The sequence below is a fragment of the Meles meles genome, chromosome 8 (genome assembly GCF_922984935.1).
Source record: "Meles meles chromosome 8, mMelMel3.1 paternal haplotype, whole genome shotgun sequence".
NCBI classification, from domain to species: Eukaryota; Metazoa; Chordata; class Mammalia; order Carnivora; family Mustelidae; genus Meles; species Meles meles.
Window position 1 is genome coordinate 81,763,342 of NC_060073.1, and position 19,008 is coordinate 81,782,349.

A 19,008-nucleotide genomic window follows, 5' to 3' on the forward strand; every position below is an offset into this window, starting at 1 on the left:
AAATATCCATAAACATCCTATATTTAAAAGGATAGGAAAAATAATCAGTGAGCCAAAATTATTGCTTTGACATTCTGAGACAGGCCTATACGGTGGCAAGACAATAGTTTTGAAAGGAATAGCAACTTGTGGAAATTACTTTTGAGAAGATAGCACTTAAAAGATTATCTTGTGCAACTTTATTGAATGATTGCTTTTGTAAGTACACTGTAGACAACAGGATGAGAGTGCTTAGGTGAAAGATTGCTGGTCCCAAAGCCATGTGCCTTTACTTAACAAAGATTTATTCCTCCCATAACCATCACCATCAGGGAGTACGGTCAGCCTGAATTTCTGTTAATCAGTGTAGTTATAAAACACAAAAGATGTTCAAAACACTTGGTTCTTGTTGGGAGCAAGATGATTAGAACATAGTTGAAGAATAACTGCAGTTAAAGAGATCAATAAGTACCAGAGAGAATATCTTTTAGATGTAGCAGTTCATGGGATTAGTGATGATTGTAAACATTAGAATGTTGGGTACAGACTTTCATTACTTAATCTTGGCTTTCATTTACTCTATCGGAAAAGACAGATTTTTATGTGTGAGTGTGAACATCCAAAGATTTGGAATCCACAACTAATGAGGTATTTTTTCGGATAATGACATAGTAAAACTCCAATATACTCTTCAGTTTTCATGTTGCAATCAAAAACAATTGGCTAGAATGAGCATAGATGCATACAGTTTGAAATGACATTTTCAAAGAACTCAACACTTCTCTTTAACAGTAGTTGAGCATATGAAAGGATGTTTAATGCAAGCCAAAGAGAAGCACTTCAAATTAGAGATCTTTTCTTTTTTGATGGAATAGGTGAATTACCTTAAAAAAAGGTGCATTTGTCTACTTAGAGGGCAGTATTCCAATAATTATTTGAGTTTAGTTGCTTGCATTTATTTTGATATAGACCAATGGGTTATACAAAAATCATAAAACTTAGAGGAATTTCTGGAAATTCTTTGGATTCTTTTCTCTTAGAGTTCATTGGAAAATTTTGTGAAGTCTTTGGAAGTTTTGGCTTCTCAAACTATGTGTATTTATTTAAGTGAAATGCTTAACCCTGTACTGTTTTAAACCACTTCTTTCTGGTATTTCACTTCTGCTTTTTTTCTCCCTTTACATTAGTCTTATGATAGTAACTCTAAGAGTATTGAAGTTTTCTCTCATGAAATAATTGTTAAGACATACTCTGGTTTAGTCATTTACAAGGGAATGTTTCATGGTGAGATGCATTAAAATGTCGTGACAATTATTTCAAAGAATGTGATATTTATCCAGAGAATGTCCTATGCCACTAATTTCCTTAGGATATGTTGGTACTCTTAAATTTATTTTCTCATCAATACTGGACTAAGTGTTTACTTCTTTCAAATCTGAAGAGGAAATTTATACTTTACAACTCTGATTTAATATGGGAAAACAAAAGCAAATTATAAGCATTATAAGCTATAATTCAGTTTCAAATTAATATAACCTAATACTTACAAATCAGCTTTGATATATTTATCACTTTATGTAGTATGGGTCCATCTTAGGTGTGAAAATTTCTTTTTCCCCTTGGATTTCAAAGAAACTCTCCTAATAGGGTACTCAAATTAATCAGGAATCAATAGGCACACTCTGAACCCAGAATGGGGCCCATGTCTAATGGAAAAATTCAAGGAGAGGTCCAGAAAATCAGAAGGGACTTTATTATTTCCAGAAATAATGCTTATGAAAGACTGTGCTTGCTGATTTTTGTTTTATTGTTTTTTATTTTCTTGTCTATTTTTCTCATATAACAGACTGACTAGGGTAGTTTTAACAGTGGAAAAATGATTATAAGTCATTTTTCAGGCTCACATTTTTGAAAAATGTGATAAAAATGTGATTTTAAATGATAAATGATAAAAATCACATTCTTAGGATTAAATAATTGATTGTCTTATTTTCCAGAACTTTTTCTTCCCAAATTATTGATTTCTTTTTGTCCTGGATAAAAGTCCTCAAACCTTTGTCCTCTCTGCTGAATTATAGTAAAAGAAAGACTTAATGAGATTAAGACGAGTCTTCATTGAAAATCACAAAAAGATTCAAGGAATTCAGGAGGGTGAGGTATAGATTATCTTTCCTATGCTGTCCTTTACTTGGTTCCTGCAATTAATAGTGTGCAATATTTTATTAACTGCCTGAAACTCCATCACCATCTATCAGGAATAAAAAATCTGCAGCTCATTGCATTTCTGTCAATGTCAAGACTATCTGAGGAGTTGAAATAGTCCCATTTTGGTCTCATTCCTTCTCTTTTGGATTATACCTACATTATATTTTTACAATTCTAAACAGGGGAGATTAAAAGTAAAATGAACGGATTGTGAACACTAAACCTAAATTACCCGTTCAGTAGATTTACTGATCTTTCAAGAGAAGTAATGAGAAGAATTCATGTGGGAATCCATTATACTTAATCTTGGTCCACAGTATGCAGTTCCTGAGAGAAAACCTCCACAATTTAGTACACTTTTAATGAAATGGTTACTTAACAACAGATGCTTGCTTTCTTAAGCTTAAATCTCCTTTTCACTTTTTCTGTCTTGGGAGTTAGTCTCTGTTTTCTTGTTTGTTTGATACTTTATATCCCATCTTTTCTTTGCTGCTTTTTCTGGCTTTATGAATAAATTGTGTTACATGTTGCTTCAAACGAACTTCCCCATAACCAGTACTTAACATAATGCTCCAAACATTGTGCACCTAGCATGGTGCATGCCGCATAGAGGGAGCTCAATAAATATTTGTTGAATAAAATGAAGACACTTTATGAAATAGGCTGTTACATTTGTGATGGGTATAGTGCAATGCGAAGACTACTCAAGTCACTATATTATACACAGGAAACTAGTGTAACATTGTATATTAACTGTACTTCAATTAAAAAAGAACAAAGAAAGAAGCTGTATGTTAACCACCTATGAAAGCAGTAACATGGCTAAGTCATTTACATCTCTTGGTCACATAGTCTCACTAGAGCAGTTGCTAGATTATCGTACTTTTTATTTATGGTTTTGAAATAAAACAGGAACTGTCATCCTTCCACTCAAATCCAACTCTTTATTGGCTTTCACTTTGACTAAATGTCCTGCTCATCCAACATAAGACTGCTAGTTAAGATTTCCTAAGAAATGGAAGAACATACAACTTTACTGTTCAAAGTGTTTGCTGGCTCCTATTACCTTGCGGATAAAGTCTAATCTCCTCACTTCAACACAGAAGGCTCCTCAGAACATGATACTGCCTTCTATGACAGAATCCTGTGCTTCTATAAACTTACTCTAAAATTTTCTCATCAATGGGACTACTTCCCATAATTCTGCCTGTTGTTCTGTTGCAGGTGCTCTTTATTCTTTCTTTCCCTGAGAAAACACTTTTGGACAGCTCAAATGCCTTCTCCTTGGTAAAGTCTTCCTGGACTTTCTGGACTAGGTTTCATTAGTTCTACCATTGTTTAATTATGCTTCAAAAGCATTTTGCTCATGTCTCTGAAATAGCACCTGACATTCTTGGAAGTCACCCCCAAGGTCTATTATAGACAGTCTCAGAACTGAGCTTGGTGCTAAAGTAGCCAATGATCACTGGGTGAGCTGATGAATGCATGAATGACTTGCTTTCTTCCTTCTCTGTGCCTGACATAGCTCCTCCCTCCCCTTTTTTGCTTTCAAAGAAGTTATGTTGGGAAATGAGAAAAGATCGCAGAAAAAGACAGTGGGAAAAGGGTACTTAAAGAGTATATACAGGTTTTAGGAAGACACAGAATTGTGTGGATTTCTGCTCTACCATTTATAAATTTTTTATTAACATATAATGTATTATTTGCCACTTATTACATTTTTAAGTTGGGGAATTCCTCTGTCATGTAGAACTTCTCTCACAGCAGCAATGTGATAATGCAAGTAAAGCCCATAGCAATACTTGGCACATAATAAGTTTTTGATATATGTTGTCTGTTAAAGGGAACTATAATTACACTCTTAGATGAGACAAATCTTTAATTGGTATTCACTCCTTCAACAAATGTCTACCAATATTTTCCATAGATATAGTAAGTTTTCTGGTTATATATATATATATATACACACACACACACACACACACATATATATATGTATATATATGTGTGTTTGTGTATATATATATATATATATAAAATCTCCTCTCTTACTCTCTTATAAGGAAACGACTGCACTCAGAATAAGAAGACCTGAATTCTAGCCTTAGTTTAGCAACTTCCTGGCCCCACAACTCTGGAAACTCACTTTATTGGAATAATAACAACTGTACTGTCTCTTTCATGAGGGAAATCAAGTGAAACAAAGTACATACATACATACATGAACTTTGGGAAATGTTTCAAAAGTGTAAAATACTCTTAAAGCATTTTTTTTTCAGCAGGATTTAGCAGATTTCTGTGCACATACTAAGCACTCTGAGAATGTTCAGGGAATGAATCATCTAAACAACAAGATAGCTTAAATTGAGTATTCTTGTAAACAGGGCTCATGCTGAATGGCTCAGTCAGAATCCTATGGGGACAGCAGTTTCTGTGCCCTCCTTTAGGGTTTAACTTTCTCAAGGGGCTCACGTAGGGTATTTCCAGCACTCCTATCCCCTAACAGACATACAAATCTTCTCTACATTTGTAGAGACATACATTCTTCTCTACAAAGCAAAAGTAAGATAGCATATAAATTCTGTGAGATGTGATTTTAAAAATATTTTCTAAAATAAAAAAATTAGGTGTCAGGTATGAGACATGGATTATTAGATATTATTAATGTTATTGACATAAACTCTTGAATACTTAACATATTTCCCTGATACAGTATTTCTTTTTCCCAGAGGATGATTTGTTTCAAGTGCCCTATCATGATAAGCTATAAAAAGAAAAATAATGTATATATATATTATTTCCTGTTTTTTTCCCTTAAGCCTTTATATAATAGGGTTTACATTCATGATGATATGGGTTTTATTATATTTTTAAAGAAAGCTGATATTAAATTGCATGCCTGAAATAGAAAAATTAATTGCTACTAGTGAAAAAATACTAGACAAAATACTATTTGACAAAAATATTTATGTCTAAAATGATGAAATAGTGAATCCAACAATGAGGTGAAGACTGAAAATAGGTAAAAATGGCTCTCATATCCCATAACTATAACTTTGGTATTTAATTTCCAACACACATTCTAACAATTTACTTTTAAGTATTAAGAAAAATGCAGAAACAGCTTTACTTGATGACATAAGTTAAAGATGAACGAGTTGAAACTCTTTGATGAACTCGGATCACTTAGCATTATAAGCACAAAGTCATGAATTCATGGAATCGGTCCACTATCTTGGTTAAAATGAAGATTAGACATTAGGAAGCAGCCAAAGCAAGAATATACAAGACAAGTTACAATTAAATTTTACTATAACAAATTTAAAAATAAAAATGTCAAGTCATATTTATTTCCTCAACAACAAAATTGGATATATGAAGAATAATGAATGAATGACAAAGTGATATGTGTATAACAGTAGTGTTCCTCCTTTCCCAAGTAGACATATAGGGCTGGAGAATGTGATATTTAATATGTCAGTCAATGTCAGACTTAGGTGGTGAGTTTGTTCCCTAATTCTTGAAAAATGTGTTTGGTCTGAACATATGTGCATTGACTCTCTTTTCCCAAGCAGTCAGGTAAAAGGGCATTCCTTTATTTATGATTAACATAAATGATCAAGATAAAAGTATCATGCTATAGACTGTATGTGTACCCCAGCCCCCCCACACCCAATTCACATATTGAAATCTAATCTCCAAAATGATGGTATTTGGAAATGAGGTGTTTGGGTGGTATAGTATGAATGGGATTAGTGCCATTATAAAAGAGACCCTAAAGTGTTCTCTTACCCCTTCTGTCATGTGAAGACACAGTGAGAAGATGACCATCTGTCACCAGACTGAATCTGTCAGTGCCTTGATTTTGGACTTCCCAGACTCCAGAACTGTGAAAAATAAATTTCTGTTGTGTATAAGCCACCCATTTTATGGTATTGTTATAAGTTGCCTTGATAGACTTAAATAAGCTCTAATGCTGATAGTGTCATTTCTATACTAATCTAGCACCTCTAAGTTAAAAGAGGCATGAAATAGACAAAATCATATAGGTTATCAGTCTATACTTTTCTTGAACTTATTCTTAACTCCTTCCTAACTGTTGCTGAAGTTTATCTTATATACCTGCTAAGAAAATCTGTTATATCCTCCTTTTATTGTTTATGCAATTATCACTGATTAATTCAACAGATATTTATTTCTGTGGGCTACGCTAAATTTTGTATAAAATCAAAGTTTTATATGTATAGATAGATAGATAGATAGATAGATAGATAGATAATAGATAGATAGACTCTGCACTTGAATGTCTAGTTTAATCCAAGTTTGATTGAAAAAAAACATTAAGATGAGAGTGTAAAGTATCTTTCCTCACATTTGCAGCTAGGTTTGGAATAAATGTGAATGAGAGAAATAAGCATGTTATCTGATAAGTACAATACTCAGGATCCAAAGAAAGATATTTTCTCTTTCTGTGTGCTTCATATAGTAGTAACAATCATCTCATGAATACTGATTTCTACCCTTACCCATACCATTGCTAGATCTGTCCTTCTTTAAAACTAATTTTATTTACGATTATAAAATCTTTACTGGCTATCTTTACTTATGGCCTACAAGGTGGCCCAACATCTTAATGAGCATTTAAGGCTGGACTCATCTTACCTTGTCTCTCACTATAATGAAAATGTGCTGTCTGCATCTTTCCTCAAGTGGTTCCTCAGTAACTGCCAAGTCTCCAAATTCTATCTCCTATGTTAAGGACTTTTAAAAATATTATTATTATTATTATTTTGAAAGACTTAACTGACCACTAGAACTGATTACATAATTTATGGGCCCCACTGTAAAGTGAAAACACAGATCCCCTTGTCCAAAAATGATTAAGAATTTCAAAATGGTGTCAGTGAAGCACTACACCAAGCACAAGACCCTTCTTAGTCTGGGGTCCTGTGTATGAACACTCCAAGCCACACTGATATTGCCTGTGGTCTCCTGGAGTACATGCACATATTCTGTGAAATGGTGCTCTTTGGAATAAATACAAAGGAATATGTATACATCTCTTTGTAAACTGTAAAATGTCTATATTTTCTCTACCTTAATGTTTATGTCTTTCTTTTTTAAAGTGAATTCTAGGGCCACCTGGGTGGCACAATCAGTTGAGCATTTGGCTTGAATCATGATCTCAGGGTCATGACATTAAGCCCTACATGGGGCTCTTCACTGAGCATGGATTCTGCTTGGAATTCTCCTCTCCCCCACCTCTCCTCGCTCATTCTCCCTTTCTCTCTCTCTCTCTCAAATAAATAAATAAACAAAATCTTTAAAAAATAAAAAAATAAACTTTTCTCCCAATAGGGGCTCAGATTCACAACCCTGAGAACAAGATTTGCATGCTCTACCTACTAAGATACCCAGGTATCCCTGTATCTTCTTTTCTATTCTATGTTGACTTGGGCTTTTTCTCAATGTATGTTGCATTAAAAAGTAGAAATAGAAGATATTACATCTTCTTAAATCTTGCATTAAAAATACAGTGATGTAAAAAGTTGTTAATAATCAAGATAGAGAATAAATGTTTTTCTCTAAATTACACCATTGTCTAGTAATGGAATAATCTTAACTATCTCTCACTGAGCTTATGCTTCTTAAATTACCTCTCATTGACATTATATAAGGTTGATAGAACTAGTCAGGAAACATTTTGTTCATTCATGCACTAATATGTGCTTTGTAAACAGTTAGCAATGGCATGACCACTAGGAAATCTCCAGAATTGTAAAACTTTATAATAGGTATATATTTTATTTTATGAGAGCTCATGGCACATGTACCATTAAAAAATTATTCATTCATTCATTTATCATTTGTTAGAGCATCTATTTTGTCTAAATAGGAAATTGCAAATACTTGGCACATTTGAAAGTATACCCTTCTTTACTCATAGTTAATATGCCTGAGCTTTGACCCAACCTATTCATTCTGTGCAACACAGAGCTTCAGTTGACAGGAGTTGTTACAAGAGATAAAAGCTGTCATATCTGAGCTGCACAGGCTACAAGATAAGAGAAAAATTATACCTTTGAGAAACTCATAATGCACTGTGAGTGGCAGAAAACTAGCTATAATACAATGTGATATGTTAAAGTAGTAAATAGTATTAAAAAAGCTTTGCAGGGTGTCTGGGTGGCTCAGTCAGTTGAGCATCAGACTCGATTTTGGCTCAATTGATGATCTCAGAGTCATGAGATCAAGTTCCTTGTCAGGCTCCACACTCAGTAGAGTCTGCTTGTCCCTCTTCCTTTGTTGCTCCACCTGCTTTCTCTCTCAAATAAATAAATAAATAAAATCTTTTTAAAAAAATCACTGCATAATATACCAATATTAGGGTGATTAGTTAACAAATGATTAGTTAACAAATCATTGGTTACAAATCATTGGTTAACAAATCATTGGTTAATCAATTCCTATAAGAGTTGAGAAAACTGAGGGCTAAAAGGTGTAGGTGACTTGTTCAAGGGCAAGTTAAGTGAGAAGATAGAAGAGCCTTGAGCACCTGACTCTCATCAAGAGTACTTTTATTCTACTGTTCTGCCTGTAAAACTAATCCTTATTCTGCTTAGACCTGTAGGCAATTTGATTCAACAGTATTAAGGCAAAATTTGGCAAGTGTGTCAAAATAAAATGGTTTCATTTTATAGTAACAACCACGAAAGTATTAGAAATTAGCTTTCCAAATAAACTACAGAAATATTCTGAGAGCTCATTCTTTCATGACTATCTTTCATCTGCCATATCTAGACATGAAATGTTATATCTCCCTTTAAAATACCAGAATCATCTTTCTGATAATTCATATGACCCATCAACCTCATTTGTTCATGGCTTTTTCACCTTTCTGTGACTATTAATTCAGCACTGGGAGAATCTTATATATGCAAACCATAAATTATTTTTAAAAAAAGCCATTGACAGTTTATACTGATGCATCTTTAGTTGAAGGAGAATTGACAACACTTGACTTCAAAGTTCAGAATTTAGACAGATCAATATTTTACTGATACATCAATGTTTCTGTTCTCTTTTTTTTCCCCATTTTATTTATTTTTTTCAGCATAACAGTATTCATTGTTTTTGCACAACACCCAGTGCTCCATGCAAAACGTGCCCTCCCTATTACCCACCACCTGTTCCTCCAACCTCCCACCCCTGACCCTTCAAAACCCTCAGGTTGTTTTTCAGAGTCCATAGTCCAGTCTCATAATATTCTCGATTTATCCTTTAAGGTCAACACTATTTTGTTATACCATCATATACAGAACAATTAAGTTTCATTCTGCTACTGATTTTATACTGCAACATAGTCAATATCTGCATGCAAGTCTAGTACCATTCTGGTTATGGGAAGAGTGATCGGACAACCATCTGTGGGATTTCTATTCCTTTCCCCAAATCAGCAAACCCCCGGCATAGAGACTATACTAGTTCTCATCCACTCATCAGTTAGGGCTAGCATTGATCTGGTATTGTTATAAAGTCTTAAAGTGTCAGGCATATGGTTGACCACTCTGTTTCATTATTTTCACACAGAACTTTAGGAATGAGTCTGGAATGATACCACTTTGTTTGCATCTTTTTGTTTTCCTTGGGTCACTTAGATGCAATTAACTTATCATCCTGGGCCAGGGAGGTTAATACTGCATCTAGAAGACTAAACCAGAAGAGATCTACCTGCTCTAATCTACTGTTTCTGTTTCTGTCTTTTCCCTGTCATTGGTTAATGACCCATTTGTTTATGATCTTAACTATTACTCCTCCTCTACTCCTGCCTTTTGATCCCCAACATCTCTCTATAGTTCAATATCTGTGAATAATTGGAATAAAGCTTTAATGCTGCATATATGAATTAAATTTATTATCTTGAGATTCTCTTCACTTCTGCCCTGCTAGTGTTTATTCTTTTCTATTAATTATTCCTTTTCTCTTTCAGCAAGACATTGCACTAATTGGTGTTTAAAATTGTCACTGAGTCCATGTGAGACCTACTCTATTTTATTATGGTTAACCATAATACTATACTATAGCAAATCTCTCGCAATCTATTTTATATTACACTGGTTTCTATGCTTTGTGGTGACACCTTTTGCATATAGTGTTGCTCAAAGAACTTACTAGGCCTAGGACTTAGCCTCTTGTTTACTGTAGTAGATTAAAGATGTTCACATAGATTTTTCTACTTGTCCTATCGAGAAGTAAATTCTAATTTCATAGTCCTGAATCTGGCCTGGTATCAATAACTTTTCGATTTAATAGAATAGGAAGACATGATGTCTTGGAAATTTTGTGGCAATATCATAAAAAGACTTGCAGCTTCTTCCTAGACCCCCTGGAAATTTTTTTTTTTAATTCCCCTGGGAAAACCAGCTATCATTTAAAAAGTCAGACTCTCCTGATGCTGTCATCCTATAAAAAAAGGTTAAGCTATTTATGTGGAGAGATTTCATGGAGAAAGAGAGAAGTCCAGAAATTCCAAATTTTAACCATTCTAACCCAGCCACCAGACTTGTGAAAAAAAAAAAATAAAATAAAATCATCTTGGGCATTCTAGCCGTGGCAGAACTGGGAATCCATCTAACAGCCAGAATGGAGGCTTAAGGAACGTAGTATATACTGACCCAAGCAGGCCATCTCCAGCCACTTGGCCACCCTAGCTGAAGGCTCAGCCATTGTGGAAAAGATTCAAGCCATCCTTGGGTTTCAGGCCATCCTTGCTGTTAAGTAACAGCAAATTCCTGATATCCTGACCCACACAATTGTGAGCAGCGCAAAATAGTTGTCTGTTTATAACACTAAATTTCGGAGTGCCTTGTTGTACAACAGTGAATAACATAAAATAATTTTGTACCTATAAGTGGGTGCTGTTGTAACTCAAGTCTAAACATGTGGCATTGGCTTTGGGGTTATTTTCAGAGGCCATGAGGACAATATTAATGGCATCTGGGAAGATCTCAAGGAGACTATTGATAAAGACTTGAAAAGCAGTGAGGAAACTATTATAGGACACTGAAGAAAAGATGAACCTTCATGCAGTGGTGGAAAAGTTTGGTAATACAGTCATCTGAGATGATGTGAACACACACATTATTCAAAGTGAACAAACTTTGAATTTGCTTAAGGAAATATTTTTAGGAAGAAAACTAAAAGTACCAACAGGTTTCTTTTAGCTATATAAAGTAAGGTATGAATACAGAAAAATGAACCAAAAAGAGAGAATCACTCATTTATGAAGCAGAATACTAAGGAAATCTGAAGGAGCCAGGACTATAGGTTCAAAAATAAAACACTTCTCATCTCCAGTCTCACCAAATGGTATGGGACTAGCAAAGTAAGAAATGGCCTTGGCAGCATCAATCCAGATGGCTACAAGAAAAGTATGTCTCAAGGTAAAGATCAACGTATGTGGGTATAAGACCTTTTGTTTATACTAGAATATATTTCCACAGTAACAAGACCCCCAGTCCAAGATAGGGAAGAACCCAAAGAAACTTGGTTGAGACTGGGAAAACATTGAGAGGATGACAAATGGAGGCTGGAACAAACGTATTTGAATGATGAACTGGCAGAAAAATTAGCAAAACCATTGCCTGTGGTAATGTGGAAGATACAAAAAGTTCTTAATGAAATTATGGATTGAATTAAGGTGATTTATAAGGACAATGAGTATTAAAAGTGTTAACTGACTGACTTCTTTTAGTTACCTGTGATAAAGTATAAGAGAAGTGACTTGAGCTGAAAAAAGATCATCCCCAGGGAGAAGTTAGAGGAAATATTTCCAACCCAGAACTTGCTGGGTTGAAAAATAAGCTTATTTCTCATTTCATATTCTTGAGCTATAAATGAATGGAAAAAAGAAAAGGCCTTTGTGTCCACTGAGTAAATATCACCCTAAAAGCCTTTTTAACTATATTTTGATCTTGTGAGTATCAACCATAATTGGAATTCATTCTTAAAAAAAAAATAAAGATGATATTCAATTTACTATACCCAGTGTCTAGCCCAGTGTCTGGCACATAGAAGCCTCTTCACATATATGAAAAAAATATGGTTTGTTATGTAATGATTGCTATGGAATGTGTTGACAGTTTGAAAGAAAAAATGAGCAAGAAGAGTGGAGAAACTTTAAACTTAAACTTTTTGCAAAAATATAATATTCCATATGGAGTAATTAATTTTATATAAGAATTTCTAAAGATGAATTTGCCAGTTAAATACATAGCTGTTTCAAGTTTTCCTTCAAAATTCAAATTTTTCAGGTATTCATATCCTATGTGTAATATTATTAAGTATTTTAATAAGTATAATCTTCAATAAGCAGTTGTATTATTTCAACTATTGGCTTCATGAACAACTACTATTCTTTTCCTAGATTAATTTGATAGTTACTAATGTTTAGGGAAAAGATTCTGACTCAAAAATACTTCACTGTAAAAGAAGGCAATCTGTTTAAGTACTGTCCTTCACAGTCATGAAGATTCTTCTCATCAACATCAAAAATTAGAATTTAGGGAATTTAAGGAATTTAAACACATCAATGTCAGAAAAGACTAACTGTTCAAACATTGCTTAGACTGTGAGCTACAACAGCAATCTTTCAATGAAGATTCAAACAGAAGAATAGTTCTGTTAAAAGAAAAGTTCAAATTGAATAAATGTATCAATCAAAAGCCAAGTATGAAAAGTTCAAGGTCAAGGACTCAATCAAATTCAACTGAAATTTTGAAAGCTAGTCAAAACATTTTATCACAGAAACCTCATTTTTAATAATAAGGATTTGTACTTACTTAACATATAAAAATCAGAGTTTACTCAAAAGCTTAAAAATCATCACATTCTCCTACTTATCACTGTTCTTTAGCTATGTTATACATCTTCTGATATTTCAAGGAATATTTACAAGACTTCAAAATTTCACACCTGTGAACTGATAGCAAAACCAATAATCATATATGCATATATATTTTGTTCTAAGATTTCACATTACTAGGGCTTGTGTTTTTCATTATATGTGTCTTCGTGTGTGTGTATGTATGTGTGCATTTATGCTAGTAATAAAAAATAAGACATGTTGATCCCTTTTTAAGAGAAAAGGACATTGTTCCACTTTCTAAGATTATTGTTGCTTTTAGAGGAAATCTTTATTTAGCTTTAGAGGAAATTTCAATTTTTTATCAAAGTATTATACATATATAAATATATTCAGATTTGAGATTATTTTTCCATTTTGGAATTATTTCAGCCTAAAGATTTGTCTGATTCTAAGAACATCAGTAGAGTTTGAGGTATCTTCCATTAATCGAGTAGGTATGCAATATTTAAAAAGGAAAATGTGATTTTTGGAGCTATCAATGTTCCCTCCTGAAAAAATGGTTAATGTGCATTAACATTTAAAAAAAATTATTTCACTGTCATTGGATAGCATATCTGGAGACTTTTTTGGATTTTGGTCTTTGAAAATCATAGAACTTCAAAATTAGGTAGATCATTAGGAGTCATTGACTCTAACATTTTCACTTTGAAGATAAGGACTCAGAAAGGTGGCATTACTCATCCAATGTAATACAGCTAAGTAGGGACAAAGCTGGGCCCACATCAAAAACTCATTTTTTTTTTAAGATTTTATTTATTTATTTGACAGAGATCACAGGTAGACAGAGAGGCAGGCAGAGAGAGAGAAAGGGAAGCAGGCTCCCTGATGAACAGAGAGCCCGATGCGGGGCTCCATCCCAGGACCCCGGGATCATGACCTGAGCGGAAAGCAGAGACCTCAACCCACTGAGCCACCCAGGTGCCCCCCACATCAAAAGCTCTTGAAACCCTCTCCCAACCTGATCTACCAATATTTTACTGTATAATGATGTCACTAAGTAGCATAATTTGAAACTCTATCATTACTGTGAAAATTCTGGAAACATCTATTTAAAATAAAAATAGTTTATTATTTTACCCTGCAATCCATTCCTGGAAATCTATGCCATAGAAAGGAAATTATTAATATACATAGATACAGAGGTTTAGAAATGTTTACTGTATCATTCTTCATATATGCCTCAAAATAGAAAACAAAGTTAATATTTATTAAAAGGGTAATGGCTAAATAAATTGAGGTATACTTTACTGTGGACTATAATATACTTATTGAAAAGAATGAATTAGATATATATCAAATAGTATGAAGAATTTTCAGCAATTTTGAATAAGAGTAATGAGAGAACAAATATTTAAAATATGTTTTAATTTAAAAACCAATAAAAATCTTCCTATACATATATAATTTGTCTAGGATCACAGTAAGACAGAGGAAAATATAAGAAGTATAATATTAGGATATTAACAGGCTTAACTAGGTATGCCTTCTCAAGGCATCTGTTAACAGAGTCCTCATATTTTCTTTTGCTCAATGTCAGACTGGTCTAGCAGTATGGTTGTATGTTAGCATCTATAGCTGTGTTATGTTCATCTTCATGTGATCTCTTGCTCTCCATATATTCTTTTAAAATGTCTTTGCAAAGACACTTTGCATATTTTAATCTTAGGGAACCTGCTTCAATATTGTCTTGCTATTATCTGCTCTCCATGTTGCTCAATCCAGCATAATTGTGTAAATGCTGGCAGCTACATTCAAACCTTGCTTTTAACGTTAATAAATACTAGTGGGGAGTGTCTGGATGGCTCGGTTGATTAAGTGGCTGTCTTGGGCTCAGGTCATAGAGCTCCATGTTGGGCTCCTTGCTTAGCAGAGTGTCTGCTTCTCCCTCCACCTCTGCACCTCCCCCTGTTGTGTGCATTCTCTCTCTCTCAAATAAATAAATAAATAAAATCTTAAAAAAAAAATTAGAACTACTGGTGGGTAACATTGACGACATAGTAAATGTAAAACATACGAAGTTAGGTGAGACCTCAATGGCTGGTTAAGAATTTCTAGACACATGGAAGATGACATTTTATAACTGTTGTTCAGATCTTCAGATCTGACTAGAGCTTGAGTCACTAGGGTGTTCCAAGCTGATAGAGTCAATCTTTATTTTTGGCTTGGTCAAGAACATTGTGCTATGTGTCAACCACCTAGAAATATTCAGTTATATTTTTTTAAATTTATTTTGGCTGCAAATGAGATTTTTGTGCAGACCCCTACACAGCCAATACTTGAATTGAATTTGAATGAATCTTCTGGTATATTAAGCCATTCAGTTGAATTGACTTTTCAAGTCCCTTTGATTTCATGTATTAAGATTATAATCATTACTAAATAAGAAATTCTTGGAGAATTTCCTGAAGAACTTTGATGGTATTCATGATACTCTTTGGTGTTACCAGCTAAAAATTAACCTCATGAAAAGTGAATTTTCTGCCATTATGTTCACAGATGGAACCTTCACCTTTGAGTAGAACTTCAACAAAACTGTCTAATGTGCATTATACTAATTATAAACTTTGTCAGGTTTTGCATTTCTTAATATACTTTAGTCATCTTTGTTTTTGCCTTCAAATACATTTTAGAAGTTCCCTATTGATATATTTCATATAAAAATTATTGAATGTATAACTTGAAAATGATACGAAGTTGAACTGCTTAATTTTTTCACCTTTACTATTTTCCTTGGATTAGTCTACTGTTAACATTGTTTTATAGGATCAACTCTTCATTTAATTCTAGATAGTGAGCAGTTTTATAAATATTTCCATTCTCTTCAGTAGTTTAAGCTGTAGCAAAATCAGTGATAACAAAAAATTATGATGCTAACCATTCGTTAAGGAGAAACAACTGGAAATGTTGGCTGAAACAGCCTATGAATTTATTTTGGTTTTGGAATATTCAGTATGTTCCTTTTTTTAGAAGTATTTGTAATCTTTTCATCATTCATTAATAATATATATGCTTTTGTTCTTATCAAAATATAACTAAAGCTCAAAAGTCACTACAACCAATTTTTGAAGAGATACTTAACATGGATTATTTTAGGATAGATAAAGTAGCATATATTATAAATATCTTCAGAATATGCTATTTTTCTGAAATGCCAATTAATTCATTTTTAATTAAACAACTAATCTTTTTCTGTTAATTTCTTTTTTCTAACTTTTGCCTATTAATTCATTTTTAATTAAACAACTAATCTTTTTCTGTTAATTTCTTTTTTCTAACTTTTGCCTATTTTCTATTAACAGATAAAGTGTTAAAATTTCCTAATATTTTAAAAAGTAGAATACAAGGCATATAAAACAGAAAAATGACTTTCTATAGCCACATCAAGCACTTTGACTGGCTTAGTTCAATAAAGATGAATCAATTCAGATAGTGACTGCATACAGCAGTTGATATAGTTGTGTTGGTAGTAACAGCGTATGTTATTTTAGTGTTGTGCAAATGATTGTTCCCTAACGCTCATTTTCCCCCTACATAATACCACATATATAATCTAGCTTTTTTTTCATCTTAAAAAATGATACTATAAAAAAAAAATGATACCATAGTTGAAGTTAAGGATCACTTGGACCTGGTAATTATTAGACTGTGTGGTAGACTGTTGCAGTAATGGCCCCAAAGTTTTTCATGCCTTCTGGATTCCACACCCCTAGACAACCCTCTCCCATACTCACTGCACCTCACGAAGTGAGTTGCATTTGTCAATAAGACATTAGCAAACCTGGAACCAACCGATGTTTGCAATGTGCATTTGCATTGGAGACTGCTATTTTGGATCCTATAACAACCATGTGACATAATCTGGGCTAGCCTGCTATAGGGTGGGAGACCACTTAGAGTACAGACATAACATCCTAGCTGTCTTGACCTGATAGCTGACTGCAGATGCATATAAAAGCCCACATGAGAAGAGGAGAAAAAACAACCAAGCCCCGCACAAATTACTGATCCATAGAATTTGTTCATAAATTGTGTGAAATTCTTTTTGCAGCCAAAGCTAACAAAACAAAAATTGGAACTGTAATTGAGCGAGACTTTTGTGGATCCTGGGAAGGGGGTTGCAACTTGAAGAAATGTAAAAAAAATGTGGCCAGAGGACAGATGGAAGTAGATTGCAAAAATACCTGCAATACTTTGCAGTTCGTCCCAGCAAGCCTTTGCTTCCTTACTCTTTGGATCTGATATGGCCTTATAATCGAATGTGACACAGTGATGTGGAACAAGTCCTGAGCCTCAGCCTAAGGGATCATGATGCTTCTACTCTCGGACCTTGGAACTGTGAGTCCTCTATGTGAACAACCCCGGGCTAGTCTATTGGATGATAAGAAACACATCGTCCATTTGCCTAGTGGCGAGCTAACCCATTAATGTTAGTGCCTCAAGGCTGACTAGCAGGTGACTACAGATGCATGAATGATTCTTGCTGAGACCATGAACTTAGCTCTAACTGCTCTTCTATAAAATCATGAGCTAAATAAATGATGGTTTGAAGTCACTTTTTTGCAGCAAAAACTAATACAAACTGTTTATTTAATGTTCACCTCTATATGCTTAGGATAACTAGTCCTGAATTACCTTCCCATAGTTACAGGAAACAAAAGGAGATATTTACAAAAAATATTCATTGATATTTAAAATGTGAAATATTCTCTAAAGGCATTTATGTATCAGTGTCTAAAATATAAAAATAAACATATCAAAGGATTATTCCAGTCAGAATTTTGGTATGAGACAGCATGTGGCAATCAGGCACCCCTCGACACTCCACCCTCAACTCAGGCAACCCACCCCCTAATAAAAAAGTTAACTAACAAAAAGTGATTTTTAATGTCTGTTGTCTGATTACTCTTAAAAACAAATAGAAACATCTTATTGAAATGCTTGCATCTGTAACATTAATTAAACCTATTTTAAACACTAAAGACTTTGCAGTAGACTGTTTAGAATCATTACAGTGTGATGGAAGTGAACAATGTATGTCACAGGTCTCTTCAAGAAAACCAGTCTTTCAGTTTTCCTTACTACTTACATGATGGATAATGGCAATTAGACTGTGGATTTCAGAAATGCTTGTGTAAAATACCATCACCATATTTAATAAGTATTTTAAAACAAATTTATCAGTATGCTTTATTTGTGAGGCTATCAGCTATTAAAAAACATAAACGATATTTGATAGTTTCAACTAGGCTTATTAGTAAGAAATCCTTGAACTGTTTAGTACAATGTTATATCTTCACATGTTAATGGATTCTAAATTATTTTAGCTAATTTTGCTTCAAGATAGTTCTTTTGGTTTTGCAAATATGTAAGGTATATGACAAGATATTTAGAAATTATCAGTTAGATTATTACCTTACCTTAGTAGTTGATTATATAAACTTTAGTATTATCCTTAATAATAAATTCAATTGAACATTAATTAAATCTTTCTGCCAATGACTTACTTGGTTAATAATTCAAATTTCCCTTTCGTAGTTTACTTCTCTCAACAGTAAAAAGTCTCAATACTATAACACTATCACATTAAATAGTTATTTAAATATCTGTATTGATTAGCATTCTAAAAGAAAGATCACACTTTAATGAAACATGTATTTCTGGCCATAATGTAGTGCTATACATATCGCAGGTAACCATTAAGTTTTTGTTTTTTTTTGTTTTGGTTTTTCTTTAAAGATTTTTTAAAATTTATTTGACAGAGAGAAATCACAAGTAGGCAGAGAGGCAGGCAGAGAGAGAGTGGAGGAAGCAGGCTTCCTGCTGAGCAGAGAGCCTGATGTGGGGCTTGATCCCAGGACCCTGGGATCATGACCCAAGCCGAAGGCAGAGGCTTTAAC

General features: G+C 33.6%; 1 protein-coding gene across 1 annotated transcript in view; it reads right to left on the minus strand.

Moving 5' to 3' along the window:
* CNTN5 (contactin 5) overlaps positions 1-19,008 on the minus strand; it is an 867,308-nt gene that overhangs the window by 142,737 nt on the left and 705,563 nt on the right. The window lies entirely within an intron of this gene.